At 42.2% G+C, this 20,633-nt stretch overlaps 1 long non-coding RNA gene across 1 annotated transcript in view; it reads right to left on the bottom strand.

The window, feature by feature from the left end:
• Positions 1–5,833: 5,833 nt before the first annotated feature.
• LOC143769059 (uncharacterized) overlaps positions 5,834–20,633 on the bottom strand; it is a 36,689-nt gene continuing 21,889 nt past the window's right edge. The window contains exon 3 of the long non-coding RNA XR_013214193.1: positions 5,834–7,031. This is a non-coding gene — a long non-coding RNA (uncharacterized LOC143769059). The remainder of the gene's footprint in view (positions 7,032–20,633) is intronic.

The following is a 20,633-nucleotide window of genomic DNA, read 5'->3' as shown; positions in this document are numbered from 1 at the left end:
TCGATGCCACTAACAGTTAATTCCCTAGAGTTGCAGTTGCGGCTGGTCTTAAAATGACTGGTAAGGTTTTGAGAGTAGATATGTCCTCACTCGTTAAAGCATTTTCGATGTCTCTGACATGTTCCCTCACCCTTACCTTGAGCTCACGGGTAGTTAGGCCAATGTATATATTGCATGTGCATTTGGCATAATAGATGACCCCCCTGTGAGGAACATGTGAGATGTTTCCTAATTTCGAAGGTCTTTGATCCATTCCAGTTCTCAAAAGATGTTGCCTTGCGTAAATTAAAACAGGCTTTGCAGACTCCACAAGGAAAAAATCCTGGTTGTAATAATTCTCTCCTACTGTGCCATGTTGGATCGTAGTGACTGTGGACCAGTAAATCTGTAATATTTTGACAACGTCTAGCGACCAGTGAAGGGGATGGTGGAATGACTTTACGTAAAATGGGATCCGTCTTGAGGATATCCCAATGTTTAGTTAGAATAGTCTTCAGGTTATCCCACAGGTTGTTGTATGTTGAGCGAAATCATACCAGGCCCTTGTTCACTACATGATCTTTTTTGATGACTGGGTAAATGAGGTTATCTCTGCCAATGTTTTTTGCTCTCCTGTATCCATGTCTGATAGATCTTTTGCTGTAACCTCTATTGGAAAATCTCTGTGACAGACCTACGGTTGGATTTTAAAAAGTATCATCCCTAGAGCAAATTCTGTGAGCCTGAGAAATTGACCAACAGGTATGCCCCTTATAGTAGCTGGGGGGTGTGATGATGTGAAATGGAGTAACGAGTTGGCAGCGGTTGGTTTCCTGAAGAGGTCCATTGTTATTCCATCATCCGTTACTCCTATCTGGAGATTCAGGAAGTCAAGGTCTGTTCCATATTTATAAGTTAATTTGGTGTTTATTTTCTCCATTAAGGTGGAAAGTTTATCAACTATCCCTTCCCATAGAAACCAGATATCATCAATATACCGCATCCACCCCTGCACCTTGCTCATCTCGGGCATCATGTCCTCCTGGAATATGTCCCTCTCCCAGGCCCCCCAGAACAGATTGGCATAAGAGGGGGCACAGGAAAACCCCATAGCAGTGCCCTGCAATTGGAGGTTGGTATGCTTAGTAAAAGTAAAGATATTATTGGTCAGGATTGGACATACTCCAGGTGGATAAGAATCAAGTCAACCAATGCTAGTGTGAGGTTGCTGGCTCTCAGGTATAAAGCCATTGCCCTAAGTCCATCAATCAGGGCTTCTACATCGGCTGTGACCATAATCATATAATCATCTAAACAGAGATTGTCTAGTCATTGTAAAGCGGCAGTAGTGTCTTGTATGAATGGAGGGATGCCACTAGTGGTTTTAAATACCAATCTTTGAAATTACATATTATTTCATTAAGGCCACCATTTCCAGCCACAACAGGTCTACCTGGGGGACCTGTTGAATTTTTGTGTAGTTTTGATATAAGATAAAAAGTGGGCAATTTCGAATGTAAGCTGCCAATGGAATCTACCATCTTTTTGGGAAAAATAAAATACTTATCAATTCAGTTTGGAAATTGTTGGAAGGGTTAAAATTTAGTTTCTTATAGCACTGAGCAACATTTAACAGCTTATAGGCCTGCTTTTCATATTGTTTGGTAGGCCAAATGACCAAATTCCCACCTTTGTCAGCTTCCTTAAATACTACATACGTAAGGGATTGTAGTTCAGCCAATGCCTGCCTCTCCTTTTTATTGATATTGGACCTACAGGAAGGTTTTGAATTCAATTCCTTGAATTCTGTGGTTACTATTTTAGTAAACACTACTATGTTTGGGCATGTACCAAGTGGTGGAAACTTTTTTAATTTGCCAAATAGATTTTCCGGAAAATTACTCACCCCAGTGGCTGTGGAGTTTCCTTCCAATAGAGGTTCTAGGGCTATAAGAGCCTCTCTTTCCTCAGCCGAGGTAAAGATATCTCCTTTATAATGTAGCTTTTTAAATATCAATTTCCTGGCAAAAAGAAATTAATAATATGGATGTTGATCCTCTGCCTTTACGGCATCTCCATGATAGACGCATGTGCTGGTTTGGATTCCCCTGGACTTCCAGAGGTGCTTCATCACATGCCCGTAGTGCATTCCACTGCATTCCAGGGAGCACTTTCTGGAAGACCCTTTGGCTACAGTGGAGTTGCCTGGACGCTTGCACCACCATTTTCTTGGAGCCTGCCTATCACCATCACACGTCACATATTTAGGCCCCCCGCACTATACACGACCCCAGAAGAAGCGAGCAGCAAAATGGCACCCGTTGGGCGGGAGGGTGAGCACGGTCCCTGAGCGTGATCCCTGTTCCATGCGACTGGCCAGCAACATTTGCCACTTTGAGGTAATGAACGTCTCATGTTTTGACCTATTTGAGCATACTTACTGATGATTACAGGATTGATACATTAGATACTGTGGTACTTTAATATTTTGACATTTATGCATCAGTTATCATGTTGCATCACTTGCCAGACAACTTGCATTATGTGACTTGTGACTATATACATTAGTATTATATGAATCACTGCATTTTGATTACTGTCCTCCACAGGGACAATACATTGATTTTGTACTAGTAGCATAGAGTTGTTGCATGGGCTATAATTTCATATTAATTTTTCAGCAATTTTTCAGGGATTCATTGGTTTATATTAATTCCACTCTGGTAATCTGATATTTTTCTGTGCCTCTCCCTCCATATTTGGAGGTTATTTTAGACCTGTCTGTTTTATCTATTTATTTTAATTATGCATTAATAAAAATTGATATTTATTTTTGGTTGGAATCTCTTCTTGTCTAGGGGCAACTATGAAACCCACAGACATTTTTTGATGTATATTATTGGAAGTGTCTAACAGCTATTTAATTTTGGACACACTGGTATTATCGGCCACTAAAAGTAGTCAGTTTCTTCTCCTCAGGATCTTGCTATCTCTGTCCTTGGGTCTCCTTCTACTGTAGATCACCCCACTCTCTTCAATCTCCAAATCTTATCTCACTAACTAGAGGAAGCAGTCACTTACCCTAACACTAAGGGTACTGTCTCACAGTGGCACTTTTGTCGCTACGACGGTACGATCCGTGACGTTCCAGCGATATCCATACGATATCGCTGTGTCTGACACGCAGCAGCGATCAGGGACCCTGCTGAGAATCGTACGTCGTAGCAGATCGTTTGGAACTTTCTTTCGTCGCTGGATCTCCCGCTGTCATCGTTGGATCGGTGTGTGTGACACCGATCCAATGATGCGTTCGCTTGTAACCAGGGTAAACATCGGGTTACTAAGCGCAGGGCCGGGCTTAGTAACCCGATGTTTACCCTGGTTACCATCGTAAAAGTAAAAAAAAACAAACAGTACATACTCACATTCCGGTGTCCGTCAGGTCCCTTGCAGTCTGCTTCCCGCTCTGACTGACTGCCGGCCGGAAAGTAAGAGCAGAGCACAGCGGTGACGTCACCGCTGTGATCTGCTTTCACTTTACGGCGGCACTCAGTCAGAGCGGGAAGCAGACTGCAAGGGACCTGACGGACACCGGAATGTGAGTATGTACCGTTTTTTTTTTTTTACTTTTACGATGGTAATCAGGGTAAACATCGGGTTACTAAGCGCGGCCCTGCGCTTAGTAAGCCGATGTTTACCCTGGTTACCCGGGGCCTTCGGCATCGTTGGTCGCTGGAGAGCTGTCTGTGTGACAGCTCTCCAGCGACCACACAACGACTTTCCAACGATCACGGCCAGGTCGTATCGCTGGTCGTGATCGTTGGAAAGTTGCAGAGTGTGACAATACCCTAAGTCCCTCTCACCATGGGCTAGTCTCAATCATTAACTCTATCTTCTCCTAATGTCATTACCTAAATTACCTTCAACTACCTATCCATCAGCTAAATTATTCTATACATAATTACATCCTATACTGTACATTACTCATAACATTGCTATACAATTCACATGACATTACATATATAAAGATATATGACACAATTACTTGAATGGTGTCTTCAGGGGTAGGAACGCAGCAGCAAAATCCACCACCCTCACACATAGATGAATCGGGAGAGATAGCTGCTGTCCAAGTGATTGCAGAGCAAGCTCTCATGTGCATGGAGGAATCGAGACAGATGGCTGGTGTCTGAATGATCGACGATTCGACGAACTATCAGTTAGCAGAAAGCTATCTAATGTGTATCTAATGTGTATGGGGCACCTTAGTGTAGAGTTTTTTTTACTGTAGAATTTGCTTTGTTGCTGCCACAAGGGCAGTTTGATCAAAATACATAGCCAAAGCCTATATAGCAGTGATTTAGTTTAAAATTTAAAAATGTATATATTCATATACCTTAATGTGCTCAGAGTGCTGTTGTACCTATTTGTATAAATGGTAAATGATATGCTTGCCCAATGCAGCCCGCACCTGTACATTTATTTTGCTGAGAGGTGCTTGACAATTTCATTTTTGCAGCCCATATCATGGCTGACTAGAAACCCAACATACCTTCACAGTGCCCGCATATAACGTACAGTATTATTATTAATATTATTATTATTATTATTTATTATAGCGCCATTTATTCCATGGCGCTTTACATGCGAGGAGGGGTATACAAAATAAAAACAAGTACAATATCTTAAACAATACAGGTCACAACTGGTACAGGAGAAGAGAGGACCCTGCCCGCGAGGGCTCACAATCTACAAGACAGTAATCAATTAATTTTAACACCGAGTCCTACAAACATTGGCATGTAGCATACGAAGATATAGCGACATTCAGCTCAGATTCATTTGTTTATTCCAGGCACTGTATTTACAAGCTACTTGCAGAAAAAAAACCCTTTTTAATTCTGAAAAAAATATAATCCAGTGTAAATTTTGGGTTTTCAATTTGGGCATATGGTCAGTTTCCTATCGAGGCAACAGAAGATGCAAGACTGCACCTGTGAGCTATGGATGATAAATGAGGCTTGCAGGTCTCCAGCCCAAGACAAACATAATTATCTCTCCACACTCTCGCTGCGCCTTGCCTCCTGCTGCCCCCTCCTTTCACTCTTCACTTAAGGAGACCTGTGTATTTTGTGTCCTCAGACAAGCTGAGCCTCATGGTTGTGGAATGGTGTACATTTTGTCGTACGTTAACTCATTAACTACCAAAAAATGTGCAGTTTGTTATTTTACTATGGACACATTTGCACACAGTATGTGTTTTTGAAGGCAACAGAAGCTGCTGTAGCGCAGGGGAAACAGAAGGCATTGCTAGCAACCGAAAAGCCCTGGGGCACCGGATACTTGCCAAGTTTAAAACATTATTTATAGCCATAGTTATAAATATGATTATAGCAAATTCTGTAGGATTATTTATATTAGGTTAATTAAAGGGTATTACAAAAAAATGCAAAAGGTGTAACGATCGAATAAAAAATGAAGCATTCAGCGCCATTTATGAAGCAGTAAAATGGTATCGGAGGGCAGGTCTATGCGAACAACTGTATATAAGTGCTAGAAAAAGGCAGATTGGCAGATTTGAGGAACTGTAAATGTGATTTCATGGCCTTATCCACCAATCATATTTCAGATCTGTGTGGTATGGATCTGTAGCTCGATACCATATGTAGGCCCATACAAAAAGGTCCTGAGTCTCCAATTACTGTATTTCCTGCTACATATACTGTAGCACTCCACAGGGATAATAATCATCATGTTCATTCATCTCTAATGGGGCTGGCAATGAAGTTTTCTATCTCAGACAAAGACCAAGGTGAATTTCATAGGAAGCCAATTCATTTATCAGTATCTTTATTAATTTACATATGGAAGAAAACCGAGGCATCTAGGAGAAATCTACACATACCTAAGGAAAGCATAGAAACTTCATTCAGATTTCATATGAAGGCACAAAGAAGTCCTTTATGCTGATTCATGAGTACAAGAAAGAAATATCATATTAGCAGGATATGCAATACTGATAGGGGAGAGTACTATCAAAATCTAAGAAAAAACAAAATGAGCATATACCCTGTAATAATTAAATAAGTAAATAATAATAGTACATATAATACATTTAATAGTAGATGGAAATAAATATAAATAACATAGGATACTTAGTCAACACTATTTTGATTAAAAAAACGTAAAAGCCATTCTCATTTCACCATGACAAGGTGTCAGGACAGTCCTAACTATAGTATTAAAACCTCATCTTATGTCAGCTGTCACAATAGGGGGGGATATGGTGCCTTACGGAGGTGCCATACAGCAGTTTACCAGGGAGCCTTACCTCAAATCATGCATGTATCATAACACGTGACATGAATAAAGCTAATGAAAAAGTGATGTTCCCTGAAGAAGCTGCATCATTTTATTAGACAGCTTCAGTCTCCAGTCTATTTACATGTCCCTTGGTGATGAGACATTGAAGTAAATCAGGGATCTGCTGGTTCAAGGTTTTCTGTTCCCCACAGACTAGAAGTCCTAACGTTTGCAGAATGAGCCCTAATCAATCACTTTAGAGTCCAATTGTGCTGAGTTTGACCTCGTCTGACCAGTAATTAGCATCTCCTCATTGTCAATAATCTGAGTGTCTTCAATGATGACCAGTTTAACTCGTCCACCGCCAAAGGGAAATTAAAACAATGGAAATGTATCATTTGTATAGCCATTTAGGGAGTGTGGTCAATCCCAATCTTGTAAATTTCATTATGCTGTGATGACCTTACACCTTGTTAGTAAAAGATATGGATCTAAACACTTATAGCACAATCAGTAGCGACTAATAATAGTGGAAATGATCTAAATCTTGGCTTTTTCGAAAGAGCTCATTGATTTCTAAACTGGAATTTATATTTGTTTTACGTGCAGATAACCTTTATTTTATTTTTCTTAAAGATTTTTTTAGTGTCCTCTAGATTTTGCCTGTTAGAAAGGCTGCTAATGGCCTGTTCACCTGAGCAATGGATGGATGCTCTTCATGATGGTATCTTCCATAAATGTCCGGATATCTGCAAAATTTATGGTCAAAATCAATGTCTGAAACTCACGGTTATGCCTTGCTATTTCAACCGATATAATACTCTCCTAAAAGTTATGACATCGTAAGAATAAAGAGGCCACATTTCTTGATTTTCAAAAATCTCGTACAACCTAGTGAGGGTGTGTGAACATTGATGAAATGGACAAGGTGAAAGACTGATATATAGAGAATGGACAATGCAATGAATATTCAACATTATTGTATTACGCTACATAAATACATTTGTAAAATACATAAAAAATGTGTCAAACCTAACATCATATTTTTTACTGGGTGCTTTACATTTAATTGTCCCTGGCTAAACCACATACGATATGTTGCTACATTAGCTAAAATGCATGCTGTACTTAGTATTGACACAGGAACAAAAGTAAGAAAATCATGGCACTATGAAAAAGATGCTTGTTCTACTAATTGATAGCTAACATTATGGGGCAATATGATGGCTCAGTGGGTGCTGTGCAATAATTTGATCAGGGCAATGTCTGTATGGCATGTGTGTATTCTTTCCAAGTTTCTTAAACATTCCAAAAACTTATTGACAGGTTATTGACAGGTTAGTTGAGCTTTATGGCCCTGGCCCTGGTGTGTTAGGATATGTTGACACAGAATGTTTTATTCTGCTCCAAAATCCACATGAAAAGCCACTTCAAATAGTTTGTGGAAAATCTTTCTATTCATTTCAATGAGAAAAAAAGCCTATAATGCATTTGGTGCTGTTGCTTTCAATGTGGAAAAGGAAACAACACATTAATTCTTCTGGTGTTTCTGCTTGAATGGATGGAAAAAACACTTCAGATTTGAAATTTAAATTAATTGAAAAATGTAACATTTTGAGAGTCCTCAGTGGCTGATACCTTTCAATGACTAGCTTATGATAAATAGCAAGCATTTGGCACTACTCAGGTCTCTTCATCAGACATAGTGTAACACTAAATATTTTTCTATCTACTGGCTAACACATTACAAAGTATTTACAGTATGTAAATAAATTGACAAATAAAAAGACAGTCTATACACAAAAAACGTAGAAATACATTGATACATTGATTTGCATGAGAATCTGCCTCTCACAGCTTTGCTGTGTTGCCTTAATATTGCAACAGTGGGCATAATACTACAGCATCAGGTAAAATACCTAAAAAAAAAAATACAACCCCCGGTCACGCAAATTTCCCCCTTTGTCCACATGCCCCATAATTGACATTTTTGTCAAAATGGTGAGCAAAGAATTTGATAAAATTCCTAGATATCTGTTGTGAATTTACCTTTTGGCTCCCTCTGGTGGTTACTAGTGATTTGACTCTGGGTATGTCATTCATCCCTTGTATGCTCACCTGGGTCGTTAGGTCAGGGGTGTTGCTATATAAGCTCCCTGGACCTTCAGTTCAATGCCTGGCAACGTTGTAATCAGAGCTAATCTGTTGTGCTCTTGTCTACTGATCCTGGTTCCTGCTAAATTAAGCTAAGTCTGCTTTCTTGCTTTTTGCTATTTGTTTTTGTTTGCATTTTTGTCCAGCTTGTACATAATCTGTATCCTAACCTTGCTGGAAGCTCTAGGGAGGCTGGAGTTCTCCCCCCGGGCCGTTAGACGGTTCGGGGGTTCTTGTATCTCCAGTGTGGAATTTTGTTAGGGTTTTTGTTGACCATATAAGTTATCTTACTACATTCTGCTATTAGTAAGTGGGCCTCTCTTTGCTAAACCTAGTTCATCTCTGTGTTTGTCATTTCCTCTTACCTCACCGTTATTATTTGTGGGGGGCTTGTATCCGACTTTTGGGGTCTATTCTCTGGAGGCAAGAGAGGTCTTTGTTTTCCTCTTCTAGGGGTAGTTAGTCCTCCGGCTGGCGCGAGACATCTAGCGACCAACGTAGGCATGTTCCCCGGCTACTTCTAGTGTTGGCGTTAGGAGTAGTTATATGGTCAACCCAGTTACCACTGCCCTATGAGCTAGATTTTTGTACGTCGCAGACTTACTTGTTCCTCTGAGACCCTCGCCATTGGGGTCATAACAGATATCCCTCCTCCAATAATTTGGATTATGAAGAGAAACTTGCCATAAAAAAATTGCAAAACCTTAATGATGTCGTGTTTAAACCAGCCAACAAGGGTGGCAACGTGGTCGTATGGCCCAAATGCATGTATGAAGCAGAGGCATTTCGTCAGTTAAGGGATATTAACTGTTATAAAAAATTTACCTATACCCCTTTCAACAGACTGAACTCCTTACAATTTTGCAAACAGCAAAAGATAGGGAGGTAATTTCCAAGGAATTATTTGGTCGACCAATTATATCAGGATGTTGCAATTACTTGGGAAACATAAATAAGTTTGTAGATTCCGAACTCCAACCATTAGCGGGGACATTGTCATCTATCACTAAGGACTAGTGTTGAGCATTCCGATACTGCAAATATCGGGTATCGGCCGATATTCACTGTATCGGAGTTCCAATACTGAGTTCCGATACTTTTACGATATCAAATACCGGAATCGGAAGTTCCTATAGTGCAATGATGCACTATAATGGAGTGTGGGCAGTGCGTGGGCTTAGACTGCGTGTCTGTGTGTGCTGGCGGGGTCTGTGCTTGACCATGGGGGGTCTTTGTGGGCCTACCAGGGGTCTGTACGGGCCTGCCGGGGGTCTGTGTGGGCTGCCGGGGGTCTGTGTGGGCCTGCCGGGGGTCTGTGTGGGATGCTGGGGGTATGTGCAGGCCTGCTGGGGGTCTGTGTGGGCTGCCTGGGGTCTGTTCAGGCTGCCGGGGGTCTGTGCGGGCCTGCCGGGGGTCTGTGCGGGCCTCTCGGGGGTTGTGTGTGTGTGCAGGCAATTGTCTGATCGGACTACAAGTCCCATCGGGCTATGCCTGCTACAATGACAGTGATTGACACATTAGCCAATGATGGGACAGTAGTAGTCGCATCATCCGGCTAATGTGTTGAATGTAAAAAAAATACTACATTCATACTACATACATACTACATTCATATTACATACATACTACATACTTACATACTAAATACATACAACATACATACTACATACTGCATACATACTACATACATACATACAACATACATACTACATACATACAACATACATACTGCATACATACACCATATATACATACTACATACATGCTACATACACACAACATACTACATATATACTACATACATACATACATACATACATACAACATACATACATACTACATACATACATACTGCATACAACATACATACTACATACATACATACTACATACAGTACATACTACATACATAAAACATACTGCATACATACTGTACATACTACATACATACTACATACAATACATTCATATATTACATACAATACATACATATAGACATACAGTACATATAACATAGAGTAGGGTTGAGCAAAACGGGTCGGCCATTTTCAGAAGTCGCCGACTTTTGGCAAAGTCGGGTTTCATGAAACCCGACCCGACCCCTGTGTGGGGTCGGCCATGAGGTCGGCGATCTTCTGAATCTGGTATCGGAATTCCGATACCGAGTTCCGATATGTTTGCAATATCGGGAATCGGTATCGCAATCCATATTTCAGTGTTAAATAAAGAATCAAAATAAAAAATATTGATATACTCACCCTCGGACGCGCCCTGGTACTAACCGGCAGGCTTCCTTGCTAAGAATGAGCGCGTGAATGACCTGCGGTGACGTCGCGGCTTGTGATTGGTTGCGAGTGGTCACATGGACAAGCCGCAACGTCATCTAAGGTCCTTCACGCGCTCATTCTTAGGAAGGAAGGCTGCCGGAAAGAAGCAGGGCGCGTCCGAGGGTGAGTATATACCTAATAGGAATATACTCACCCTCGGACGCGCCCTGCTTCTTTCCGGCAGCCTTCCTTCCTAAGAATGAGCGCGTGAAGGATCTTAGATGATGTCGCGGCTTGTCCATGTGACCGCTCGCGACCAATCACAAGCCGCGACGTCACCGCAGGTCATTCACGCGCTCATTCTTAGGAAGGAAGCCTGTCGGTTAGTACCAGGGCGCGTCCGAGGGTGAGTATATCAATATTTTTTATTTTGATTCTTTATTTTACACATTAATATGGATCCCAGGGCCTGAAGGAGAGTTTCCTCTCCTTCAGACCCTGGGAACCATAGTATCCCATTGCACTGCATTGGGTTTCGTGTTTCGGCCGACCCCGACTTTTTTATAGGATCGGCCGATTTCACTCGACCCGACTTTTGAGAAAGTCGGGTTTCGTGAAACCTGACCCGATCCTATAAAAATAAAAGTCGCTCAACCCTAACATAGAGTACATACTCACCATCACTTGTCACTTTGTTCCCCGAAGCCAGTGTCATCTATAAAAAATATGAAAATAACAAACAAACAATATACTCCCTGATCCGCAGAAATCCACGAGTGTCTCACGACATTCCTGCAGTTTTTGGTGCCATTTTGATGCGCTTTTGATGCAGTTTTGGTGCAGTTTTGATGCAGTTTTTGGTGCGTTTTTTGCGCGGTTTTGATGCAGTTTTTGGAAATAAATGAATAAATAAACGGAAAATGTGCATGATTTGAATGGAAACATGCATGAAAAAATGGTTTCGGAGGCCGGATTCATCATTTCACATCTCAGTTTCATACATTTTTCACCGGATCCGTCACTGTGCGTTTTTTCGCCAAACAGAAAAACTGTTCCTCTGTATGTGTTTTCCGTCCGGCGGAAACAGCTTTTTTGAAGGATCCGGCAAAAAATGAACGAAACGTGTGGCCATCAGTTGCAATCCAATACAACTCAGTGAGAAAAAAATGGATCCGGCGGAAAAAAACTCACCCCAAGACTCGCCGGATTGTGCCTGATGGCAAAAACCTAAAGTGTGAAAGCAGCCAGATATATGGATAGATATATCTATGTATCTATAGATATATCTATCTATAAATATATCTATAGATAGATATATCCATAGATATATAATAGAAAGGCCGATGTTTCTAAGGCTACTTTCACACTTGCGTTTTTAGCAATCCGTCGCAATCCATCGTTTTGGGAAAAAGCGGATCCTGCAAATGTGCCCGCAGGATGTGTTTTTTACCCATAAACTTGTATTAGCGATGGATTACGACTGATGGCCACATGTTGCGTCCGTCGTGCAACGAATCCGTCGTGTTTTGGTGGACCGTCGGCACGAAAAAACGTTCAAATTAACTTTTTTTGTCCGTCGCGTCCGCCATTTTCTACCGCGCATGTGCGGCCAAAACTCCGCCCCCTCCTTCCCGGACTTCAGAATGGGCAGCAGATGCGCTGAAAAACTGCACCCGCTGCCCACGTCGGTCACAAATTTGACAACGTGCGTTGCTACGTCGGCCCGACGCATAGCGATGGACCCGTACCGATGCAAGTGTGAAAGAGGCCTTAATGAGCGTTTAATTTGAAAAGAAAGCAGAAAAAAACGGCATGGGCTCCCGCGCAATTTCCTGCGCCAGAGGGGGAAAGTCGACGGCCGGGGGCCAATATTTGTAGCCTGGGAAGGGGGTAATACCCATGGCTCCTCCCAGGCTATGAATATCAGCCCGCAGCTGTCTGCGTAGCCTTTACTAGCTATTAAAATAGGGGGACCCCCCAAAAAAATGATGTGGGGTCCCCTATATTTTAAAGCCAGAAAGGCTACGCAGACAGCTGCGGACTGATATTCATAGCCTAGAGATTGGCCATGGATATTGCCCCCCCCGGCTACAAATTCCAGTCCGCAGGCGCCCCAGAAATGGCGCATCTGTAAGATGCGCCAATTCCAGCACTTAGCCCCTCTCTTCCCACTCCCGTGTAGCAGTGGGACATTATGCCGGGTTAATAATGGAGAGGCGTCAATAGGACGCCTATCCATTATTAATCCTAGTGTAGTGAAAGAGTAAAGAAAAACAATAAAGACAAAGCCAGAAAAAATAATTTTAATATTCTTCATTTAACCATACTTACCATACTTCAGTGCCTGCAAAAAATGTAAAATAATAAACCGTATACTACCTGTCCGCCATAGTCCAATTAATAACGAGTGTCTGACGACTGATCTCCTCTATAGAACAGTGACATCGGGTGATGTCACTGCTCTATAGTACCTTCAGTGACACACTGACAGGAGACAATGGCTCCTGCAGTGCATCACTGAGAGGTTACTATAGTTCAGAGTCTCACTTTATGGCATTTGCTGCATGGGAAATTTCTCACACAGCAATGCCAAAAGTGAAGCTAGGGACTGTTTTTTTACAGCGGCGGAGGAATACAGTGTGGAAGGATACCTTCCTCCCGTCATTGTATTCCTGGAGCCTCTAGAGAGTGGTCGCATCAGCTGATGCTGCTGTTCTCCACGGGAGATCGTTGTGGGACACTCGTGGATTTCTGCGGATCAGGGATTATATTGTTTGTTTGTTATTTTAATATTTTTTACAGATGACACTGGCTTCAGGGATCAAAGTGACAAGTGATAGTGAGTATGTACTCTATGTTATATGTACTGTATGTCTATATGTATTGTATGTAATGTATGAATGTATTGTATGTAGTATGTATGTAGTATGTATGTATGTTTGTAGTATGTATGTATGTAGTATGTATGTAGTATGTAGTATGTATGTAGTATGTTGTATGTATGTAGTATGTATGTTGTATGTATGTAGTATGTATGTTGTATGTATGTAGTATGTTGTATATATGTATGTAGTATGTATGTATGTTGTATGTATGTTGTATGTATGTAGTATGTATGTTGTATGTATGTGGTATATTGTATGTATGTATGTAGTATGTTGTATGTATGTAGTATGTACATAGTATGTTGTATGTATGTTGTACGTATGTATGTATGTAGTATGTATGTATGTAGCATATAGTATGTTGTATGTATGTTGTATGCATGTAGTTTGTATGTATGTAGTATGTATGTAGTATGTTGTATGTGTGTATGTATGTAGTATGTTGTATGTATGTACAGTATGTATGTAGTATATATGTAGTATGTAGTATGTATGTTTGTGTTTTTTTTTACATTCAACACATTAACCAGATGATGGGACTACTACTGTCCCATCATTGGCTAATGTGTCAATCACTGTCATTGTAGCAGGCATAGCCCGATGGGACTTGTAGTCCCATCAGACGATGCCTGCACACAGAAACAGAGACCCCCGAGAGGCCCGTACAGACCCCCAGCAGGCCCGCACAGACCCCCGGAAGCCCACACAGACCCCCGAGAGGCCCATACAGACCCCCTTGCAGGCCCGCACAGACCCCCGGCAGCCCACATAGACCCCCGGCAGGCCCACACAGACCACTGAGAGGCCCTTACAGACCCCTGGCAGGCCTGCACAGACCCCCGAGAGGCCCGTACAGATCCCCGAGAGGCCTGCACAGACCCCCCCATGGTCCCGCACAGACCCTGCCCGCACACACAGACACGCAGTCTCCGCCCACCCACCGCCCACACTCTTCCCCCCTCCAGAACTGGATGTGCAAAGGAAAGAAAGGGCTTATTTTCATTCCGATATTTGTGTCTCATTGACTTGCATTGGTTTCCGGTATCAGCAATACCCGATATTTTTTGGGTATCGGTCTGATCCAATCCGATCTAATATTTCCCGATATTGGAAGGTATCGCTCAACACTACTAAGGACACCAGTGATTTTTTTGAAAAAAATTGATGGACTTCACATTGAAGCTGATACCTTACTAGTGACTTGCGATGTTGAGTCGCTATATACCAGCATTCGTCACTTGGATGGTATAAAAGAAACCCAATTTTTTCTACAAATTTTGTCCATCACGCCAACTATGGTTTAATTTGTTATCCAACTTCTGGAGTTTTCATTATTTCACAATTTTTTTTCTATTTCAGGGTCTTTCTGCCTACAGCTTCAGTGAACAGCTATGGGAGCATCCTTTGCACGAGCCTTTGCTAATCTGTTCCTGGGGCTGTGGGTGAGGGACCTCTTCATGTCAGACAGACTGCCATCAATGGACCGCGTCCTTTTTTTTGGAAGCGGTGCATAGATGACATATTTTTATTCTGGCAGGGTACGGTTGAATCACTTCACCAATTCATATTTGAGTTAAATCAAAATTTCCTCAATATTATCCGCTTTACCCGTAAGGGTGGTTTGCACGTTAATGACCGGGCCAATCTTTACAATTCTGACCACTGTCCATTTATGAGGTTATAATTCTGGACTGCTTCAACGGATCCTGATGATTCTGATATTGTTCTCTCGTGACATATTGTACTTCATGATAGTGGTAAAATTTATTTCATATTACCTGCTTTTATTTGTGAAAAAGATGGAAATTTGGCAAAAATTTTGAAAATGTTGCAATTTTCCAAATTTGAATTTTTATGCCCTTAAATCACAGAGATATATCACACAAAATACTTAATAACTAACATTTTCCACATGTCTACTTTACATCAGCATAATTTTGGAACCAACATTTTTTTTGTTAGGGAGTTATAAGGGTTAAAAGTTGACCAGCAATTTCTCATTTTTACAACACCATTTTTTTTAGGGACCACATCACATTTGAAGTATAACCCTAAGGAACTTATCTAGATGTGTGGTAAGCACTTTGACCCACCAAGTGCTTCACAGAAGTTTATAATGTAGAGCCGTAAAAATAAAAATCTAATTTTTTCACAAAAATGAACTTTTTGCCCCAATTTTTTATTTTCCCAAGGGTAACCAAAGAAATTGGACCCCAAAAGTTGTTGTGCAATTTGTCCTGAGTACGCTGATACTCCATATGTGGGGATAAACCACTGTTTGGGCGCATGGCAGAGCTCGGAAGGGAAGGCGCACCGTTTGACTTTTCAATGCAAAATTGGCTGGAATTGAGATTGGACGCCATGTCGCGTTTGGAGAGCCCCTGATGTGCCTAAACAGTGGAAACTCCCCAATTCTAACTGAAACCCTAACCCAAACACACCCCTAACCCTAATCCCAACCTTAACCATAACCCTAACCACACCCCTAACCCGAACATGCCCCTAACCCTAATCCCAACCATAACCCTAACCACACCCCTAACCCTGACACACCCCTAACCCTATTCCCAACCATAAATATAATCCAAACCCTAATCCTAACTTTAGCCCCAACCCTAACCCTAACTTTAGCCCTAACCCTAACTTTAGCCCCAACCCAAACCCTAACCCTAGTGGGAAAATGGAAATAAATAATTTTTTTCATTTTATTATTTTTCCCTAACTAAGGGGGCGATGAAGGGGGTTTGATTACTATTCATAGTGGGTTTTTTAGCAGATTTTTATGATTGGCAGCTGTCACACACTAAAAGACGCTTTTGTATTGCAAAAAATTGCAATTCAGAGCTATAATTTTTCCATATTTTGGTCCACAGAGTCATGTGAGGTCTTGTTTTTTGTGGGACGAGTTGATAATTTTATTGGTACCATTTCCAAGCACGTGACATTTTTTGATCGCTTGTTATTCCGATTTTTGTGAGGCAGAATGACCAAAAACCAGCAATTCATGAATTTCTTTTGGGGCGTGGCGCTTATACCGTTCCACGTTTGGTAAAATTGATAAAGCAGTTTTATTTTTTGGGTCATTACGATTACAGCGATACCTCATTTATATAATTTTTTTATGTTTTGGCGCTTTTATACGATAAAAACGCTTTATATAAAAAAATTATTATTTTTGCATTGCTTTATTCTGAGGACTATAACTTTTTTATTTTTTCACTGATGATGCTGTATGGCAGCTCATTTTTTGCGGGACAAGATGACGTTTTTAGCGGTAGCGGTTTTTTTTATATCCCTCTTTTTGATTGCGTGTTATTCCACATTTTGTTCGGCGGTATCATAATAAAGCGATCTGACAGGCACTGCAGGAGGCTTGCTGGCGTCTGCTCTGAGCAGGCGCATGCCAGCCACCTCCCTGTAGGACCCGGAAGGGGTCCCGTGGCCATTTTGGATCCAGGGCCTGCAGGGAGGAGGACGGAGGAGACGCTCGGAGCAATGCGATCACATGCGATGCTTCCCTATGCCGCCGGAATGCTGCGATCATGTTTGATCGCAGCGTTCCGAGTGTTAATGTGCCTGGAGTGGTCCGTGTCCGCTCCTGGCACATAGTGCCGAATGTCAGCTGTGATAGTCAGCTGACACCCGACCCCAATCGGCCTTGCTCCCCCCGTTAGCATGGCTGATCGGTAATGACGTACCTTCCCGTCGGTGGTCATATGGGCCCATACCACTTCGATGGGATAGTACGTCAGATGTCAGAAAGGGGTTCAACTTAAATACCATTCTGACAAAGATTCTATTGATTTCTTGGATTTTACCATCAAAAAGGACAAAAATAACTGTCTACAAACTGATTTGTTTAGGAAAACCACATCAGTAAATGCCCTTCTCTTAGCCTCCTCATGTCACCCCCAGCTTTAACTCAATCAATACCTACGACTGCGACTATGCAAAATTTGCTCAGATAACCAGGATTTTGAGCGCCAAGCTGACGATCTTAAATCTAGACTTTTAGATCGAGGCTGTAGTTGCCGCTCCAAAAATAGATTTTGTAACACGCAAAACATACAGCAAGACATGAGGCCCTTTATACCTCTAATTTACCTCCAATAAACCAGCCTATTAGATTAGTTACTCAGTATCATGGACAAACTCACCTTATGCGACAGTACCTTGAAAAATCCTGGTTAATATTACATGCTGATCCTGTGATATCACATTATATTGGCAAGAAGCCAAATATCACTTTAAGGAGATCAAAAAATCTAGGTGACACAGTAGTGAAGAGCCACTATACTAACCAACCTGTCACCTTTCTCTCGGCAACTAAACCACCATGGGGTTATAAACCATGTGGCAATTGTGTCGCATGCCCCAATATAGATAGGGCCAAACCTTTACCAACTCAGACAACTCCAAGACTTTTAATATCACACATAGGGATGAGCGAGTAGTGAAATATTCAGACTCGCTATACTTGTAACGAGTACCGTATTTTTCGGACTATAGGACACACCGGACTATAAGGCGCACCCAGGTTTTAGAGGTGGAAAATAGGGAAAAAAATATTTGAAGCAAAAAAAATGTGGTAAAATATTTAATAACATAAATAACATACTATTATATGTGGTGTTATTATATATAATAGTATGTTATTATGTTGGAAGCTGCGGGACCAGTTTGGTGTCTGTAAAGTACTATATGAAGACACTGGAGGGTGAGTATAAGAATGGGGGCACAGGGCTTATAGTGAAAGCACCACTCCAGCACTGCAAAATAACACTGGAGTGCTGCTTTAAAATCCCATGGGAGAACTATAACTCCCAGCATGTCCTGCAGATCCTATGACATGCTGGGAGTTATAGTTCACCAAAGGAGTGGCAGAGTGCTTTATTGTGTTTTGTAAAGACTAACCTCTTAATTGTGGGAGCCAGCCTGTGGTGAGGTAAAAGCTGGAGCATCCCATAGCTGCACACACAGAGCCCTCTCTCTTGTTGCCTCTCCACAGCGCACGCGCAGGATATAAGAGGAAGCTGCAGATTCTAGGTGGGAGTCTGAAGGACCTATGATGATGTCAGAAGAGGGAGGGCTCTGAGCTGCCATGTGATGCTCCAGCCCGCCCACTTCTGACATCACACAGGTCCTCCTTGTGCACCACAGACAGCTCAGCGTCCAGCACAGGCAGGTATGCAGCGATCTCCTGGCCCCTGCTGCTGCTGCCTCCTCCCCCGGACACACAGATTCTCCCCAGAATCAGTGCTGGGGAAACTGTGTGTCGCTGCTTAAGTACAGTATTCATTTGCTGCTCCCCGCTCACCGCTCAGCTGATCGGTGGGCGGGGAGCCGCTAATGAATATTCACTGCACTTAATCAGCGGGGCCATGTGGTTTCTCCAGCAGCTGATTCCGGCAGCGGGGACATCCTGAAGTGGGATATAATTGGGATCCCACTCGCTGCTGCCCCCCTCCCCACATGCTATATCCGTACTATAAGACGCACCCACACTTTCCTCCCAAATTTGGAGGAAAAAAAGTGCGTCTTATAGTCGGAAAAATACGGTATGTCTTAATACTCGGGTATTCATGAGTAGCGAGTCCAATGCAAGTCAATGGGAAAAGCAAGTAATTTTATGCTGGACCCTACAAAGCGCTCTGGGGGCCTGAGGAAAACGCTGAAATGGGTGAATGGTTATTTAAAAGCAGGTGTTAAAAAGCTGTGTGTTGGTTAACGCAGGAAGAAACCACCCATCATCATCACAAGGGGTTCACAATTCTAAAGGTTGGACTACTGTCCTTGTTGTTCCACTGCCACTGCACAATGTGCAGGCATAGTATCTTCAAAAAAATAGCCCTAGGTGCTGTATCATGGTTGATGCAGGAAGGATGCTTCAAGAGCCAGACAATTATGACACTAGACTACTAGCACGGTAGTTCCAGTGCCCAATGTGCATGCATACACATAGTGTTTCCAAAAAATTGCCCAAGGGCCTGTATCATGGTTGACACAGGAAGGATGCCTCAAGAAGCATCAATGGTTAGACAATTATGACACTAGACTACTAGCACGGTAGTTCCAGTGCCCAATATGCAGGCATATACATAGTGTCTTCAAAAAATTAGCCCTAGGAGCTGTATCATGGTTGATGCAGGAAGGATGCCTCGAGAGCCAGACAATTATGAAACAATACTACTATGCACAGGCATAGACATAGTGTTTCTAAAAATTAGCCCAAGGGGCATGATACCATGGTTGATGCAGGAAGGAGGTCTCATCACAATTGCCTCCGATGGGAAATATTAATGAATGTAACATTGTTTCTAGCTTGTTGACCACGAGGTACATGTGGCAGAAGCAGGAGTAGGATACACAAGTAATTAGAAGGAGAAAAGGTGTTTGTATGGGAAGGGATGGACGTGATCACCAGTAGCATAAAAGAACGTTTTGGGTGAATTTAGGTTGTGATGATGTCATCTGGAGGGCTTTAAAACTAAGGCAAAATCCAGTCCTTGTTAAATTTTACCAGAGTCAGCCTGTCTGCATTCTCTGTAGTCAGCCATGTGCATGTATCTGTGATGATCGCCCCATCGACACTGAAAACACGCTCTGACAGCACACTAGCAGCAGGGCAGGCAGAGGTCTGGCCAACTGTGCAGCTTAGATACCCAGCAATTAAATGGAACAGAAGCATCAGGAAGGACGCAGGTACGGTCACTAAGAGACTCGTTGATCATGTTGTTCAACTTCTGCCTCCTTGACATTGTTACCGATCCACATAGCCCTTGCTGATGAGCCGGTTTATTGAAAATGGTCCAGTTTGTGGACATTTTCCCCCACCTCTTTTGGACATGCTGGGTGTGTCTCTCCCCATTAATGCATGCTGTTGCAAAGAGCTGGTACCTCTGCTACCAGTGGTTTCTGAGTCTGACATTGTCATCAAATGATCTACAACAGCCCTCTTGATGGATTCAATTGTGACATTACTTGGTGACTGCAACAGTAGCGAAAGAAATTTGTCCTTTTACCCTGGGTCAAGAAAGGTGGCCAAC

This window comes from Ranitomeya variabilis, chromosome 4 (assembly GCF_051348905.1).
Source record: "Ranitomeya variabilis isolate aRanVar5 chromosome 4, aRanVar5.hap1, whole genome shotgun sequence".
Classification (NCBI taxonomy): Eukaryota; Metazoa; Chordata; class Amphibia; order Anura; family Dendrobatidae; genus Ranitomeya; species Ranitomeya variabilis.
This window is presented reverse-complemented; position numbering and strand designations above follow the sequence as displayed.